Raw genomic sequence first — 18,627 nt, forward strand, 5'->3', positions numbered from 1 at the left:
GGACGGCCCTCTCTCCTACCACAGGGACTCCTGTGCACTCCCAGTCCTGAAGCTGCTGCTCCCAGCACTGTCAGCCTAACCAACTCCTCCTCAACTTTAGGATCCTGTCCTGACCACACTCAGTTAGGAGCCCCTCCTAGGTGCACCCAGGGCAGCCTCTGTCTTCACTTGCATCGTTTCTGCCACTTTCTGAGTCCACGGGACCTCTTTCTTCATAGCAATTTTCCCCAGCATGCAAGACAGTATCAGGCATAGAGTAAGCCCTCAGGGAATATTTGCTCAATTAATTAACTACAAGATGGGCATGAGAAATAGGGATTCAGGATGGAAGGGTGGTGGCATTCCTGGGCCCGTGATAACCGGTTTCTCAAGCTTGATTAACTGATTCAGGCAAATTGTCCCTAGGGAGGGGGCTCTATGTTCACCACACACTTGTGACGGCCACAAGGACTGCTGAGCTTCCCAGGTGACTCCTGGGACACCTGGGAAAGTGTAACTGAATCTAGCTAGGCTTCCCATTAACAGGTTTAGCTAAGGCCCTCCCAAGGCCAGAAGAGCCATGAAACCTGCTTTCTCCCCACCTTCATGCCAAGTCCTAGGTGCTCCCTCTCTAGGTCTTTGCATCAGTCACCCAGGTGGATCATGCTTTGCCAAAATTCAACATAGTTCCATACTCTAACCTTTTTTGTACAGCTTGACCTTGAGGAAGCGACTGTTCAAATCTTTGGCCAATTTAAAAAAAAAATTTCACTTCAAGTGCCACTGATATTCTAAAATTATTGATACCTAGAGAATACCACAGCCTGCTGAACCATGACCTTCTCAAATAAGCAAAGATCATTAGTTGCAGAGAAATGCAAACTAAAACCACAATGAGATACCACTGCATACCCACTAGAACTACTGCAATTTTTAAAATTGAAAAGTGTTAGTATGTGGAGCAACTGGCACTCTCATACATTGCTTGTGGAAATGAAAAATGGAACAGGCACTTCGTAAAATACTCTGGCAGTTTCTTGTAAAGTTATGCACAGACTTATAACCCAGCCATCCCATCCCAGGTATTTACCCAAAAGAAATGAGAGCATATGTTCACACAAAGACCTGTATGTGAACATCTATAGAAGTCTTATATAGAATAGCCAAAACTGGAAACAATCCAAATGTCCATCAATTAGTGAATAAATTAAAATGGAGTATCACTCAGCAATAAAAAAAAAGGACTACACTATTAATACATGCAGCAGCATGGGTGAATCTCAAAAGCCTTATGCTAAGAGGAAAAAGCCAGACACAGTAGACTACATACCATATGAGTCTATTTGTATGACATTCTGGAAAGATGAAACAATGGGGACAGAAATCCTATCAGTGGTTGCCAGGGGGTGGGGGAGAGGACAGACTGCAAAGAACATTGAGTGGTGGAAATATTCTACACCACGACTGTGGTAGTGATTATACATATACTATACACATTTATCAAAACTCATCTAACTGTACATGCAAAAAGGCCAAATATAACTGTATGTAAATTATATATCAATAATTTGATCTCCCTCTCCCCAAAAAACTTGTGTTCTATGACAATAATTAACATACTCCACAAGTCAAATCATGCCTTGGAAGACCTAAGTACTGCATAGTGTAAAGCTTGACTATTGTGTGATTCCCTAGGAAGGTAAACAGTGAATAAAATCTTCACCCCCTGTTCATTCCACAAACAACTGCAGCCTTAACTCTGCAAGGCTGCCATTAGCCACAGCAAATATTAACTGAATGCCTGTTATGTGCAGGTGCTGTTCCAGACATTGGAGATTCAGCAGTGAACAAAAGTGGCAAAGTTCCTGCTCGCATGGACCTTCTATTCTAGCAAGGAGGTATAAAACAGACAAATAACAGTGTGTTGTTAAGGCAGTGGGTGATAGGAGTAATGAAGAAAAATAAAGCAGAGTAAGCAGGCAGAAAGTAACTGAGGGGTGGGTAACTCCTTTCTTTAGGACAGTGAAATGAGAGTGTGCCATATGCTACTGGCAAAAGGGTCACCAAGTGACAGCTGGGATCGTGAATTCTTTTAACTTTTCCCTAAACCAAAACCTGAAATGTCAGACAGACTCAGTGATACTGGCGAAAGAAAAAATATAGGTTCATAGGAAGCCTGGTGCCATGGGGGGAAATGATGACCCCAATCAGCACCTACTGCACTGCTCCCCCAACCCCCTTCCTCACCAAAACATTTGGCCCTTTTGAACTTCACAGGTAAGTTTCAAAGAGCATGAGAAATATAAAGAAGAAAGGAGGAAAGAGGAAGAGGCAGACATGCTAGAAAGACAAGGTGGGAGGGTTTTTTCCCACTTAGTGAAGTCAAAAGGAAAACAGGAACTACACCCCCGTGACTGCCTTCTACCCTCCTAGAGCATGAAATCTGTCTACAGAAACAAAGTAAGGGAAAAAACTTCATGTGTTTACACTGCTACCCGAAACTCTTAGTTTGTGCAGTAACCAAGGGTTGGTTGGTCTTTTTCCTTCCTGCAAGAACGCTGTGAGCACGTGAGACTGAGCTTCTGTCAAAGGGTGGGAGCCAACCCTCTAGCCTGCTTGCTCCAGGAGAGGACGGTCTCCAGTGGGGACCACACAGCTGCCGTTTCTCACTGGAGCAGAGAAGTCGGCTCCACAAAGCAGAAGAGGACAACCTTGCGCAAGGCCATCCCCCAGCTGATAGAAAGAGTTCACTGTGGCTTTGGAGACCCACTCCCACCACACCCCAATCTTATAGAGAAGCCAAGGCCCCAAAAAGCAAGTGGCCTGCCCAGACTCACCCCCTAGAGTTAGAGCTGGCCCCCAGGTTTCTCAAGAAATAACTTGTCAACAACTGTTCCCACTTTCCCACTACTATATTCCTCCTACAATTCTGCTTCTTCTTCTGAACACATTTTTCCTATCAGTTCTACCCAAAGAGTTCATACAACGCAAATATGCAGTCAGCAATTAATTTTCGTCTTCCAAAACCAGTGGTTTTATGACAGCTATTTCTCTAAATTTTAAACAAATAAATAGATAGATAAATAGATAAATTTGTGTGTGTTCTTCTTTGTTAGACAAATTTCCCCACAGTCACCAGAAGTGAGATAGAAGTTGAAATCTGTGACAACAGCGATCAGCATCTCTCCTGACAAAACTGTTTCTAGATGTCTTATCTCAATAAATAACTAGCCGTTAACAAAAGCAGGAGGTGGATTTATGGCAGGATTTAACTCTATCACATATGAATTGTAGTAAATGTGTTGGCGGTAAAGCTCAACGAATGGCCTCTTCATGAGATGCTGATGCAAATGCAAGGATCACAGGTGTTGCTGCATCTCATCTCCAGAGAGATGTAGAGGGTCCTGAAGAATGAAGATATGAAACCTGTAAGCCCACCAGAGCATGCTTGCTTGGAAAAGGTCTGTTCTTTAATTGCCTCTCTGAGTATATGTCTCTGGATCAGTAGCCACATTCAGGGAAAAGGCTGGTGAAGTTATTGACAGTCAGAAAACCAGGCTGGAACAGGCTCATTGCACCCATGACTGAAGACAGGACACGGCTGCCGTGGTGGAAGAAGGGGCGTCGCCCCGTGGAGTCGCCCCGTGATCTCTCCCAGGCTGAGCCATCAGTTTTATTAAGGCTGAAGTTAATTTGACTGCCTCAGTTTCTTTTCCGGTCTCCAGTTGCCACTGAGCTCTCTACCTGTAAGGTCGTTCATGCTAATCCTGAAATTCTACCCCCTCGCATTCCCCAACCATATTGCAGACCCAGAAACTCAGTGAAACTGTCCTTAGTTGCCACTAGACCCTTAGAGGCCTGCAGAAAGGCCGTGGGCTGGTACTCAGTGACCCCTGAAACTGTGTTCCTACTTAAACCATAACATTTTAATACTCAAATTTAAGGAGAAAAAAAGATGTAAGAAATCCTCCAAGATAAAAGTCAAGGATAAAAGGAAGCCATTCTATCATTCTCGAAGATTCCTGTCATTCTAGAAGAGGCTCTGCTATCACAATACCTGTTTAAAAAATACAGATCCAATGAATTTTATCAATTCTAACAATCTGTAACTCAAGGGGATATTTTTTAAAGTACCAAATGTATCATACTTACTTATTAGTAACAATAAGTTTATAGATAACTGCACATTCTTGTTTCACCCTGAAATATATATTCAATTACCTGGACAAAAGTATTTGCTAATAGCTAATTTTCAAAATGAGAGTTATGACATGAATACATAAAAATGTAAAGCTAGAAGAGATACATGAATACTGTACAAATCTGTAACAAGCCTTTGAGAAGCATAATTCCTCATGCTGTCAACAATTCTATTTTAAAGGAGATTCAAAAAGTGTAAATCTATTTCTATCACGTCACTGATATTTGGACAACCAAAGATCCTATTTATCACTCTCAACAGTCCAGTTGTTACCAGCTAAACAATCTCAGGACTTCTAAAACTGACAAGATCCAGGGTTTCTGAAAGCAAATCTGTCCTGTCCCCAAGTTCTTGTTTCATTGTTGTAGAATTATGGAGGAATTCTGACAAAATGCTGGAGATAACCCTTCTTCCCCTGCTGATTTCCACTAAACAAACACAGAGCAACCTTCAAAGGAAGACTTCAGCAAACAATACAACTATTTGCTTTTTCCCTGGTTGGGGATGTGTAGCATATAGAAGAAATGAACCTTTCTCCTAGCAATGAAATACCTGTCAACATTACATGTCATAGAAAAAAGAAATTTCTCAACCATAATCATAATGCCAAAGCAAGAGGGCCCTGCAGGGAAGGAACTATCAAAGTCACAAACACCCTGAGTGATACAGAAACACAAGCAAGCCCACCTCCATGAGCAATCCTTTATTTGCGGAAAAAACTTGACTGGGTAATATTCCCTGTTGTTGGAGGAGGGTTTTCCAAGAGAATTTTATGATAAAAGGCTTGGTGACTGTATCAACAAAACGACCGCTTTGTTTGGTTTACATCTCGGAAGGGTCAACATCTTCAGATGCTCAACCTTCTCCCAGGCTAAAAAGTTTTTTTTTTGAATTTTTGAATTTTATTTATTTTTTTATACAGCAGGTTCTTATTAGTTATATCTATTTTATACATATTGGTATATATATGTCAATCCCAATCTCCCGAAACAGTGCTCAAAGGACTTGGGGACAGACAAACCCAAATCCCTTCACTGCCTTCTACTTCCTGCAGGCCAATGTCGCTGTGCAGCAAACTTCCCCAGACGTCCTTAACTCTTATTTTCTTGAATTAACTGGCCCGGTAGACAGAAGGGAGGTTTTGGAGTCAGAGGAAGCAGGTTCTGAATCCTGACTCTGCTCCTCACCTGCTCTGGGACCCTAGGGATTCTGAGTCCCTGTATCCTCTCCATTAAATAGAACAAATAATGTATATAAAATATTTAGCCAGTTCCGGGAACAAAGGAAGTATCCAGCAAACGGCAGCTATTTACAATGATTAGTGCTGCTGACTTCACAGGGTAAAGCATTCATCAAGGATGGGGCACAAAATGGGCAGTTTATTAAAGGAATCTCTCTTCTCCCTTCTTTGTCCACAGACGGCATGATTTCCCCCAAGGGCTTTTCCAGAACACACTGGAACTCTCTGCAGTGCCCAGCTCAGTGGGAGATGTGAAAGGGTTATGCTGGTATCCTCATGCCACTTCTGCCATTGTTGTACCATAAACCCCCGTTTGGGGACCCCACCACCCAGTTATACTATTCTCCCACTCTGGGGGCAGTCAGCTCCCCTGTTCCATGCAGGCCGCCGTCCTCCACATCTTTAGCACCCAGCACAGTTTTATTCTCCAGCCCACTTCCTCCAGCCTCCAGGTGAATTACCTATTTGCAATCTGGGCCTTCTAATTCCTCCATCTCTTCAGCTCTCCCTACCATCTCCTCCAGTGTACCAACTTCTCAGCTGGTCCCTGCTAAACTGCAAGCCATGTGCAGCAAGCTACGGTGTCTCAACATCTTACCATCCTCTGCCACACTGAGCCCAGAGCCCAGGACCACTTGGTGCTTGGAAACACTTGTGGAATTTGAAAGCCTCTGAAGTCAGACCTCAGGGATGAGAAAAATTAGTTAAAGCAGGTTCACCACGGTAACATGTCAGAAATGTCATTGAAAGTACAGGTTCAGGTAGCCCAAAACCATGACAAAATTTCCAGCTGTGTTCAAAGAAACACAGGTTAAATAGGAGTACATTTAATTTGGTTCTCCCCAAAGCCACTCTCATCTGTTGGGAAGGACATTCATTTTCATGGACTTCATGTGACCAAAGGAGAATCTGTAATTTGCCAGACTGAGGCTCTAGAACCCCTGTAAACATGGCAGCAAACAAGTAAACATGCCAGCTAACAAGAATACCTCCCCTAGGGGCTCAGCCACTGATACAGGACTGTCAGCATTGTTCAGGTGCCTTGAACTCTAAACCCATAGACTCAAGTCAAGAACTCACTCAATGAAGCATATCAACACCTGGATATAATTTTTCCACCTCAACACTTTATTCCTTTTACTGTTGCCAAAACAAGTTATCTTATCTCCAGGCTCTTTTCCATTTCTAGCTCGTAGAGTATGTGACCAAACCCAGCAACCTTCTCCAGAACCTCCTCTTTCACCAGCCAGCCCTTGAGACAGTGCAGGCACATGTCATGTGTCCGAGATGCCTCTGTCCCTGCAGCCCAGTGGGGACCAGCTGACCAGGTAGGTGAGGATGTCATCAGGACTCCACGGCAGGCACAGAGGTACAGGGTCTGAGCCCTGCCCTTCCAGCTGCATAAATGAACTCCTTCTCTATAACAACCAAAACAAACCACTTTGCTGGCTGCCTCACTGAATTAAAGAGGAATAAGACCACAAGTTTAAATTCACCTACCTGTGATTCTGAGAAACAAAAAATGAAGGATGGTAGCCTTTTAAAAACAAATAATGGCAACATGAACTCCATTATTTGAGGTCTGGGAGGATGCTCCCAGAGGAAAATGATCTCTATTATTCCAATATTATCATAATTTTGAGTATTCCTTCTAGAAAGTGCTACTGTCATTAAGATCTTCACAAATCAAATATTTTACGTGCCAGATAAAAAAGTGCTTAAGGAAAGATGAAACTAAACTACTGAGTGGAACTCCTGCTAGCCTCTTTTTCAATTGCGGTTGACAATGGCATTTAAAAATGCACACACTCTCATCTCCCAAGCGACTGTGTGCTAAGTGTCTACATCAGGTGAGCACAGAGTCCCCAGTGGAGCTCCACCTGAGGACAGAGTGCCTTGCTGGTCTCTGCAGCCTCCAGGGGCATATCCACTCCCCTCAATGGAGGCCATTGGAACCTAGTGTAAGACAGCCAAGGAGAAAGCCACACTGTGATCATGTGAAATGGGACTGGAGTTGGAAACTGGAAAATGGCACTAATTCCACTAAATTTGCAAATCCAGCAACAGGACTGACAAATGAATAAACACTACTTGACCAAAGGCTTTCTTTACCTTGAGCTCAAGGTCCTTACTATAATTAACACAATCATTAAAGTTAAAAAAAAAGAAAAAAGACCTGATAAACTGCCTTTAATCACAATTAATCCTAAATGGCCAAAATTAGCATAGGGTTTTTATACTTTTGCATAAAGGAAACGGTCCCCAGGAAAGACTCAACCTTTAGGACTTCTGTGGAGGTTTCCTTCTGATTTGAAAGGAAATCAGAAGGAAATTACAACCAAAGAGCAATGTTTATTTAAGGGAGTGAGAAAAAAAAAATCCAGTTGAAAAACCTATTAAGATTCAAATTGGACCAACAGACAGAATAAATGAGGTCAGCTCAATATTCAAAGATTCAGTGTCCATTGTAAGCTGAAAGGACAGACTTATAGACCCAATTTCTTTTTTCTCTCCTAAAAGGACACTGTAAACACTACCCTAAATTCTGGTACAGTAGCGAGAAGCCTGGATTAAAGAGGCAAGAAGCTAAGGTTCTAAGTTCCAGTTACTGACTGCTGGGGAGTCAATTTAGGTAAGACATTCTACCACTCTGAGCCACAGAACAGAAAACAAGCTTTTATGATAAATAGACTGGAGTAGAAGGTCTTCTGAGTCTAAGAAAACTGCCTGGAGCTTGGGTTTCAGACACGAGTTTGAACCCCCGGCTCTGCCATTATCGAAGCGTGTGAACCAGGAACAAATTATTTAACTAGTCTCTGTATCAGGTGCACCATCTGAAAAATGGGGCAACCTCAATATTTCCCCAAATGCAGGAAAGCTACACAAGATGAATTTAAGCAGTACTTAAATTCCATGTAGAGGATTTTAGGGGATGGACAGGCACAGTATTAAACACTCAATCACACAATGAGAAAACATTCTTTTCAGCACTTCTTTAGCCTTTGTAAAAACTGTATTACATTAAGGAGAAAGTTTCTGTTTGATCTTCTCTTCAATGTCTCTTTAACACGTGCTTAATTTCCCTTTTTTAACAAAGTGAGAGCAAGTCTCAGAGTCAGTGCCTTTAGAAAGCAAGTTTATTTTATAGACAGACTGTTTAAGAAATAATTTGCTTTCATTCTAATTATTTTAAAAATTACCTTTTATTTGAGACAACTGATGTCAGTTTTCAATTTAGAGAACCAATATAAAGTTAACTTTAAAAAATATATGTATTGATGATTACAGAAGTGTGAGTCCATTGAAATAATCTGAGGGGCTTACACGCTGCCTACCGCAGGATCCAGTTAGGAGAAAATATGGTAATGCAGGGCAAGGCCTAGCCCACACCGAGCTCATCTACCCACGGTCGAGGGGCAAAATTTCCGTCAGTGAGGAATCAGAGTAGAGGGTACAGTGCAAACAAAAGCCGACCACGAAGCATGGCTGTGAGATTCCAGAACGATGAGAAGCCAAAAAATAGCAGGAAGGGGTTCTCAAAGTAGAAATCAGAGAAAAGAGGAAAACCCATAGAGGGAGAGTCAGTTAACAGATAGTTACTGAGTCAGACTACATGCTCATCACTGGTGAGAAAATCCAGAGCAGTGGATGCCTCTTAAAGTCCAGGACAAAGCTGTCAAAATGGTCAGTCTTATGTCGAAGAGCCTTGAATGCCAAGCTAAAGATCGTCATGGTGGCAGATCCTTAAAGTCTTTTGACATTTGTTCAGCACCTGGTATTTACATGGTGTTTGAAAAATATTTGCTGAAGAAATGAATTTCAGTTTAATGGTATTTTTTGTACATTAGCCATAGACAGATATACACACACACACACACACACACACACACATTTTTTAAATATTATGTCATCTTCTTCCTTCCTTCGTCCAGTACCAGAAATCACACCTCACCCCAGCTAAGGTAAACTGCCACTTCCATCCCAAGACCCTGCATCTGAGAGTGGAGAAGAGTCTACAGATCAATCTAAAGCCATCAGTCTGTGGGACTTCCTTGGTGGTCCAGTTGGTAAGACTCTGCAGATCCTGCGTGCATGCTGCAACTGAGTCCGCATGTTGCAACTAAAAGATCCCACATGCCACAACTAAGACCCAGCGCAGCCAAAATAAATAAATAGAGACAGAGAGAGAGAGAGAGAGAGAGAGAGAGAGAGAGAGAGATTTAAAAAAAATAAAATAAAGCCATCAGTCTGGGCCTTTACATTCTCTCTGCTTTTCCAAGGAAAGCTGCTGCTTCCATCAATGCTGCCTTTTATGTCAAACTTGGATCATCTAAATACCAGATCCAATTGAATTCAAGCTGTCATCCCCTTGGGGACTTGCTTCTTCAAGAAAACAAGCTTGGCTTGACTCTTGGCAAAAACTATTCCCAACCGGGCATCCCACAGAAATTTTGCAAAGCAAGTGTAAATAGGGATATGAAACCCAAACAACTTCTTAGCAGTTCCTTCCCTCCTCCCATGCCTGCCCCAATCCTGAAAACTCTTGCTCTTCTTTTTTCCCCTTCTTCTTCCTTCTAGTCCTAATCTACTATGATCTCTGAAACAACTAATTCAGAGCAATGCTTTAGAAAACTTTGTGTCTTGCTCATCGACCCCCAGTGAAGGTCTTCTGAGATATTTAGAAATATTTTCATAAGGTTAGTCCAATTCTCATCCTTTCTTGGAGGATGAATGAGTCTTAAAAGTCAGCTTTTTTTTTTCCTATCATGTATTGGCTTAACAAGACTGCAATATAAGAAGCAAAACCTATACTCAAAATGGAGATGTCCAGGATGGAGAGTTCAAATGAATATTTTCTTTTAGAGAGATTCTCCAGATGCTGAGTCGGAAATGAGACAAATGTCTCACTGTGTCTCACTACATCATGTTTGTTCCATTGAAATTTCTTGAGATCAACCAACCCCTCCTTCCCTTGCATTTCGGATGAAACTCCCCTTTTGGTTCTATGATTCAAGTCTTCATCCACCTAATGCAGATTAAATAGGCAATTCCAACACCCTCAGGCTTCTACCTTTCTCTCCTCCCACCATCTTCTTTTCTTCCATCATCACTCTCATCAAAACACTCATTAAAAAAAAAAACAGAAACAAAACAAAACAAACAAAAACGCTCTTTATGCATTCCCTGGGTATTTCCACTCCACCTCTCAAAACCCACAGGATCGATCTGTTACACTAATGCTGAGCCTGTCCCTCAGGACATTTCTCTGGGCAGCTCCAATCAAAGAATCATCCTTTTTCCTGAATACAGACATAGAGTTAGAGGACGTAAAAGCTTGAATGGCTCTTTAAAAGTCATGTACTCAGCCGCTTTCATCTCATCAACCAAGAAACTATATCTCAGAAAAGTAAAATGACTTGCCCAGGGTCACATGACTCCTTAGTGTGTTTCTCAAATTACATGTAGAATATAATTACGTCAAATTGTATGTAATTATATGTAAAATTTGGAGTGTACATGCCTGTGTATATTTTTTCTTTAGAGAGAAACCATAGCTTTCATCATATTCTCTATGTAGTCAAAAATCCTCTTCCAATAATTGATAGCCACTGATTAGTTTTTTATATACAAAATTCTTCCTAGGAAGTGTCCCGGACTAAACACCAGTTATCATAAAACATCTTGACTTCAAGACTAGCCAAATAAACTGTTTTGACTTCCAAATGCTTCTTGGAAGTTGGATTTGGCATAGAAAATGTTGCAGTTCTAAACAAATACACACACACAAACAAAATGAATAAAAGAAAAGATCCTATGCATAAAAGGTTATTTTGGGTTTTTTAAAAACTAAATTCTATTTTTAAGTAATTAAATTCTAAACTACTTAGTGAATTATCTCATTCTTATTTTTAAAAAATAAATTAATGTGCAAATAGAAGTAGTTTAATGTGAAATGTCACAGACTACAACACTTTCTCAAATCACAGCTGCCTCAAGAAGAGAAATGAAGCTGAATGGAGTCAGAATTGTTTGTTCTACAACAAGTAAACTGGCCTAGGTACATACTAATATTTCTCAGTCTGTCATAAACCTAAACTTAACTAGAGTTTTTCCTCATATAATTCTATTTCTAGAATACAAGAATTTAAAGCATTTTATAAAATTTTTTTTGTTTTTTGTTTTTTCAGAAAAAGAATCTTTATTTCCAAATGAGCAACTAAACACACAATGGACTCAAATGGCATGTTCCTAAAATTTTCAAACCAAATCCATTTACAAGGCACAGCTTGTCTTGGAATATTTCTGATTTCCTTAGTAAGCACCTTGGTATTACATATAGGCACTATTTCATACCTACTATGATCTACTAAAAAAACAAGTACTTTCTCATCAACACACTTTTTTTCTACTTTGGATCAATACCACTTCAAAGTTTTTTTAGATTCTACCAAGCATTCTAAGCCTTTTTCAATATTTTCCATTGATAAAAAAGAGGGTTTTTTTTACTTCTTTAGTAATTAATACTGTTAAATCTGATAAAATCTTTTTATTTTTAGATAACTTCACATAAAATGTCCCACATTTTGAAACATAAAGTATTTCAGCCTTTTCAAGTTGTCCAGGTTTTAACTCTTCAAAAGGAATATTAACCAACCAGCTGTTGGTAGGATGGTTGAAGGATCATAGAACCTTCATACTCATTTGATCGTCCTTTCTTCATTTCTTTATCCATAGGGCTCACTTTTTGAGAGACAACCTTAGGCATTTGCAATACTGTTTTCTGTAGGTTCGAACATGCTGTCCATTTAAATAGTTCATTAATGACACATTTTTCATCACAAATTATATTTACTTCCCATTTCTGTTCATGCTTTTTCAAAAACTCACAAGAAACTGTTTTATTACTTACTCTTGAAGCAAAATAATCCACAGTTTTGCTGTCCCATATTTCATCAGGCTCATTCCACTTTACTCCACTAAGGAAAGAATGAACCCCTAGTTTTTCTGTGATTATCCCATCATTTTAATTCATCTTTAGAATATAGAAAACCAACATTAGTTCCCCATTCTCTTTGACTTGTTTAAGTCAGCATTTATTGAATCCCCTTCCATATCAAGGAGGGTGAATTAAGGACCAGGAGAATGAATCAAAGCCCTCCTGGAGAAGCACACACTCAAGAAGAAGACAAATAAATGTCAACTATAACAACAACAATGAAAACAACAACAAAAACGCAATTAAACCCATGACATGAATAGTGCTGTGATCCAATCCTATGGGAGCAAAAAAGAAGGGGATAATTAATTTTAACTGTGTGTTGGCAGGAAGGTGTGAATTCAGGAGAGCTTATGAGAAGGATGGCATTTAAATCAGTTCTTAGAGGAGATTTTCAAAATGGAAAAAAGACAGGATTTCAAATTTTCTTTTGTTTTAGGAACCAAGTCTTATGCTCCTCAGAGTAAATGATCTTTGCTTTAATACAGCTTATCGTCTCAACAGAATGCAGAACAACCAAAGGCTCTACCTGAAAGCAATTTTACATATGAGATTTTCTTCCTCTGGCTTCAAATATTTCCAAAATGTGCCTCTTTAACAACACCTAAGCTGGTTACCTACCCAGGGAACTATTTGCAGTCAGAAATACCCAAATGAAAAGTGAGACTCATTTTTTGCCTTTTGCTAGTATTTCATTTGTCAAAACTCTGATATTTTAATGAAGTCCTTACCCTGCTATTAGTAAACTCATGGAAACCAGACTGCCTGGGATGCAGCCTCAGCTCCTCTACTTACTTACAAACTCCATGATCAGGCTACTTACCCTGTCTATACCTCAGTTTCCCCATCTGTAAAATGCAGATCATAAAAGAACCCACCTCATATGGTTCTCATGAGACTGAACTAAATTATTACATGTGAAATGCTTGAAACAACACTCAGCATAAGGTAAATCAACAATAATGTAATTTTTTTATCAAGAAGAAATCTTTCCTAAGAGTTTATTTCTAAGGTGCTACACCAATTTAATAAGAAAAAGAGTTTTCCATCCTGCTTCACTTTTATTAAGCTGACTTTGAAACTGTATGTACTTTCTCTTTCAGAGAAAGATGCCTTAAGAAAAGGCTAAATTTGATTCCTAGACAGTAATGGCAGTAACAGAAAAACGGTTTATTTCAGAAGGTCCAAGACATAATTAGGGATAAAACAAGCAGAAGTCATATTGTACAACAACCAGTTTTTTAAAATCACCAAAATTAAGACTGACAGCTAACTAATAGTTCTCTTCACTTTTTCTCTCATTCATTCATTCATTCATTCATTCATTTATTTATCTATCTATCTATCTATCTATCTGTGCCGAGTCTTAGTTGCAGCATGCGGGATCTTTAATTGTGGCATATGGGATCTAGTTCCCTGACAGGGGATCAAACTTGGGAGCTCGGAGTTTTAGCCAGTGGGCCATAGGGAAATCCCTTCCCTTTTTCTTTTGTTCCTTATCCTTTTATAGCCAAATCCTCTGTCTATCCATTTTCTATGCATCACACAGGAAAAGATTTCGAGATCATCATAGACCTACTCACAAATACTTGACTAAAACGAGAGTAAATTTTTCATTTTAAACCAAGTAAAGAATTAGAGTTGAGCAAATTTTATTGTCTGTCCTTTCCATGGTGTTGCAATCCCTACACAACCAATGTCCCAACAAGCTGAAGAGAACTTGGCTGGCCCACTCATAGCAACAAGGGAAATATAACACAGGCTGCAGATTCTGATAAAGACTAGAGCAGATGAATATACCAGAACTCAGCAAGCATCCTCAAAAAGTCCTCTGCCCATAGCAACTGAAATTGTACCACCTCACTGCTTAGTGTGGGAGTCAAAGAAATCTGGGGCTCACTGGCTGGGTTCAAAACTTAGCTCTGCTGGGGCTTCCCTGGTGGTGCAGTGGTTGAGAATCTGCCTGCTAATGCAGGGGACACGGGTTCGGGCCCTGGTCTGGGAAGATCCCACATGCCGCAGAGCAACTAGGCCCGTGAGCCACAACTACTGAGCCTGCACGTCCGGAGCCTGTGCTCCGCAACAAGAGAGGGCACGACAGTGAGAGTCCCGCTCATCGCGATGAAGAGTGGCCCCCGCTTGCCACAATTAGAGAAAGCCCTTGCACAGAAACAAAGACCCAACACAGCCAAAAATAAATTAAAACAAAAACAAAAAAAAAACCCTTAGCTCTGCCACTTGCAAGGTGTGTGTCTGGGGACATGTTCATTACCCTCTCTGTTTCAGTCTGCAAAATAGGGATAATAAGTGGATTTGTTGTAAAAATTAAAATAGTATTTGAAAAACATTTGTATCAGTACTTGGTACCTGGTGCTATTTAACAGTGTCTATTAAATAAATATTGCAATAACTTTGGCACTTATGATTATTTCCACATGCAAATATGAAGAAGGTTTCAGTTTCAGTGTAGGCCCTCTCCCAGAATAGTTAAATTAAAACAAATTTTCAGCAAGATCTTTAAAATTTGATACTGAGGTAATTGACCGTAAGGAGCATTATACTTTCATTATTCCTTTAACATCCAGAGAGTAAATAAAAATGTATTTGGATTCGAGAGTATTTTAGAAATGTAAAGACCACACGTCTATTGGTATTTTCTAGATTCTAAAAAAAGTTCATAATTAAGGAGTCTAAGGTAATGTCCATTTATCTTAGGAGCTAAACATTAAAATAGCAAAGATATTAACAATTTACAGTCACTCTGAATACAGCATAAGCAACTTGGTTTATGCGAAGGAAGATCCCCTAAAAAAATTTTTGATGGAAAAATATTCCAACTTCTCTCCATATAAGGTAAATACTACAGAAGATAATAAAAAGCTGTGTTGCTGAGTTTCATTCGGTTTCATTCATTTTTAATAACATAAGCATTAACGTTTCCTAGAGCAGAGGTTGAAAACAACCAAACCCTAATAACCCTTTTCCATCCTAAACTACTGTCTTACACTGTCTCACATGAACTGTAAATATGCCCTAAGTCAAAAGGTGTCCAGGGTCCCTTACAGGCCTCTATTTAGATGTAAACTGAGGGTTGAGATTTCAAGTGCTCATCTGGAGGGGAGACACATATCACAGGTATCCCCTTCACAATCAGATATGTCATTCTGGAACACTAGGCTGGTCCCTGCAAGGGGGCTAATGAATTACTCTGACTACAGTAGAAATTCTTACCCCTTAAATGAACTGTGGTCATCGAAGGCTGGTCACTCTGATTCTACTGCTTTTTCTCGAGTAAATACTAATGTGTTCTGTGTATCCAATGTTTTCCCAAAACTCTATCATAAATTAATGCATTAAAGCTCCTATAAAAGGAGCACTTGGGGAACAAGCTGACAATGAAAACTTTGTACTTGAAAATTATTATACCATCAGAAGAGGTTCTACTCCGGAAACTTCTCTGTGCTTTCACACTTTCTTTCATTTGGGAGAAATGCCTCAAGAGAAAGATATGAACAAAAGAAAGCCTCCGTTAATTTGTGATAGGTATGAGGAAGATGGGCTGAAATATTAATAAAAGGGGAAATGAGAAACTAAGTACTTTTTTAGTTGGGATTTAAATTTTTTCTGAAAAGAAGATCAAAACTTGGATTTGGGTCCCAAACTATTGTTAAAAGAACCAGTAAAACTCTGCTTTTGAACTTGCAAAATTTTGTGAGGTGTTCTTTGTTGGGGAGGTGGGGACCGAGCCTTAGAAAGTGACTTGCTGATTTTCATCACCAAAGAATTTTTTTAATATCAAATTTGTCCTCTATTATATTAATGTATATACTACTCGCTCAGTTTGTTGTGTCACTGAAAAGTGTTGGTTTTAAAAGCTGATGGTATCGCTTTTGTAGTGCCATTTCTTTCTCTCTCGCTTTTTCTTTCTCTCCTTATTTTCTTTTATCTTGTTTATTCCCTTCTTTTTGGTAAGTGTTGAAAAAGAGGCACCTACACACAACCCTGGCACTGGCCCACGCCCCAAGAACCTTCCATTTAGCAACGCTCTGGGAGTTGGGAACCATTGTAACAAAACAGAACCAGACGCGCTTTCGCCTGTTCCCCAGGTTTCCTCCCAGTCTGCAAACACCCGTCTTCACCGCATCTCGGTCGGAACCCTCGAGCGACAACGCCTCGTACAGCCCGGCCTCACTCCGGCCAACGAGCCGATTCCCAGGCCACCCGGCCAGGAGGCGCTGTGGATCAGTCCCCCCGTGGCCACCCGCAGCCGGCGCCCAGCCATCCCTCCCCCCACCGCGGAGCGCAGCCCGCCAGCGGAGCTGCGAGCTCTGCACCGCCCGCCGGGGTTACTCTCGGTCATTCCGCTACACCATCCCGCCCCAGCTTCCCCATCCGTGCCCGGCCTGAGGCTGCCCCAGGAGACAAGCAGCAAAGGGCAGGAAGATGGGGCACAGGGGAATGGGCACCTCAGCTCCAGGTTTCCTCAGGCCCTCCTTCTAAGTCTAACGTTTTTTTTAAAGAAACAGAACTCTCGTCGCCCCAGCTGCGTCAGGGATACCAGCTCCGGGGAGCGTACGGAGACCTAGAAAGGACCCAAACAAAGCCCCCGAGGCCTCAAATGAGCACTAGCGCTATGGACCCGGTTTGGTGCACCTCCCAGTCGCGTTCTTGGAGAACAAGAACGCGCCGCCCCAGTCCGGGGGCGCAGGGGACCGATCCTCAGACCAGAGTCCAACTCGCAAGAACGGAGGGGAGACTGAGGGCTAGCATTTGTCCGGGTGGGCGCCGGCCGACCCGCAGCCAGAGAGGATTCCAGCCGGCTCAGGCGCTTCCAAACAAAGGGAAGAGCTCAGTGCCAGACCTGCCACTCTCCCCACTCCGGCTGCAGCGCCCCCAGCACCACCAGGAGCCCCCGATTCCACTGCGCCCCAGGTACTGCGCTCGGGTCTCCGCGCCCAAAGATGCTCCCCGGTCTCCACCGCCGGGCGAACCCTGAGCACAGCGGCGCCGCGTCTTTGGGTCGCCAGAGCTCGTCCTAGGACGTCTCCCCCCCTTACACCCCCGCCCCATTTGCGCTGCAGGAGGTGGAGACGTGGGGGGGGTTCGGACTAAAGTCCCCGAAACCCAGCGTTTCCCAAGGTCCCCTTGGCCCTGAAACAAAACAATAATCCCAGCCCAAGTTTCTGGAGAGCCTCTTACCTATTTTCCACTTCTTGTTCCCGGCTCTTTCCCCCACCCCTTGAAAAACCCTTCTGGGAAAGAAGTGGGGGAAAGGGAGCAAAGCGCCGCGAGAAATGGGCTGTGGCGGCGCTGGTCACGCGGCGCCCCCTGTTCTGCCCACCTGCGCCCGGGGAGAGAGGTGTCGGCGCCGCTCCTCCGGCCCCGGCCGCACTCACTCTTCCTCAGAATTACCGGGGTTTTGCCGCGACTAGTTCCTTTTATAGATTCCGCTGCGCTGAGCCCAGGGGTTACTATCGGTCAAAGCCTGTTCTCTCCCTCCTTCCCCGCCCCCTTTCCCGGCCTCTGTTTATGTAGTTCAGTCACTCAGCAGAAAGCACGTGGAGCCGCGCCCCGCCCCTTAAACGGGCGACGTCCTGCAGCGCGCGGGGTTGGGGGCGGAGGGTGCTGGTGGGGGTCTGCGCCCCTCGCCCGGGCCTGGGTCCGCGCCCCTCGCCCCTGCCCGGACGGCCAGCCCAGGACCAGCGGGAAACGCCGGGCTTGGGGCTGCGCCTAAGAGAGACTCTCATCCAGGTTCAGGGCAGCCAACAGCACGAGTGGACATCGCTTCCTCTAAACTCTTGCTTTCAGCAATTTTTGTTTCCTTTGTTCATTTACTCAGTCGGAGGGACTTAGGGGGCGGAGGGAGGAGGAGGAAGGGGAAGAGACCGCGAGGCTGCAACCCCTCGGGATGCCAACCCTTTGGTCTTTTTTTCCTTTCAAGTGCCCAGGGTGTGGGAGAGGGTGGATAGTCCTCTGGACAATTGGCTGGTGTTGTTTTCCACGACAAACCCCGACTTTGGAATTCAAGAGGCGACTTACTGCCTTTGGGGTTCCCAGCCTGGGCCTCCCAGATCCCCAGGAGGACCCCTGAAAAGCGTCTTGCTCCTTCTCTTAGCAAACTGGGTGGAGGAGAAAGGCCACAAAAAACCGAGCAATGTGGACCAGCCCCATTTTTATTTTCATCATATTGGTCAGCGTCCCAGTGATAGA

At 42.5% G+C, this 18,627-nt stretch overlaps 1 protein-coding gene across 3 annotated transcripts in view; it reads right to left on the reverse strand.

Annotated features, from left to right (window-relative positions):
- The window catches only part of ABCA1 (ATP binding cassette subfamily A member 1), a 140,216-nt gene extending 122,376 nt beyond the window's left edge, over positions 1–17,840 (reverse strand). For 2 of the 3 annotated variants that reach the window (XM_060101130.1, XM_060101128.1), the window contains exon 1: positions 17,759–17,840. The gene's annotated coding sequence lies outside the window, so the exon portion shown is untranslated. Of the gene's footprint in view, positions 1–17,616 lie in introns of all 3 variants that reach the window. The other variant, XM_060101129.1, reaches the window with a different exon arrangement.
- Positions 17,841–18,627: the final 787 nt, after the last annotated feature.

The sequence above is a fragment of the Mesoplodon densirostris genome, chromosome 6 (genome assembly GCF_025265405.1).
Source record: "Mesoplodon densirostris isolate mMesDen1 chromosome 6, mMesDen1 primary haplotype, whole genome shotgun sequence".
Lineage (NCBI taxonomy): Eukaryota > Metazoa > Chordata > Mammalia > Artiodactyla > Ziphiidae > Mesoplodon > Mesoplodon densirostris.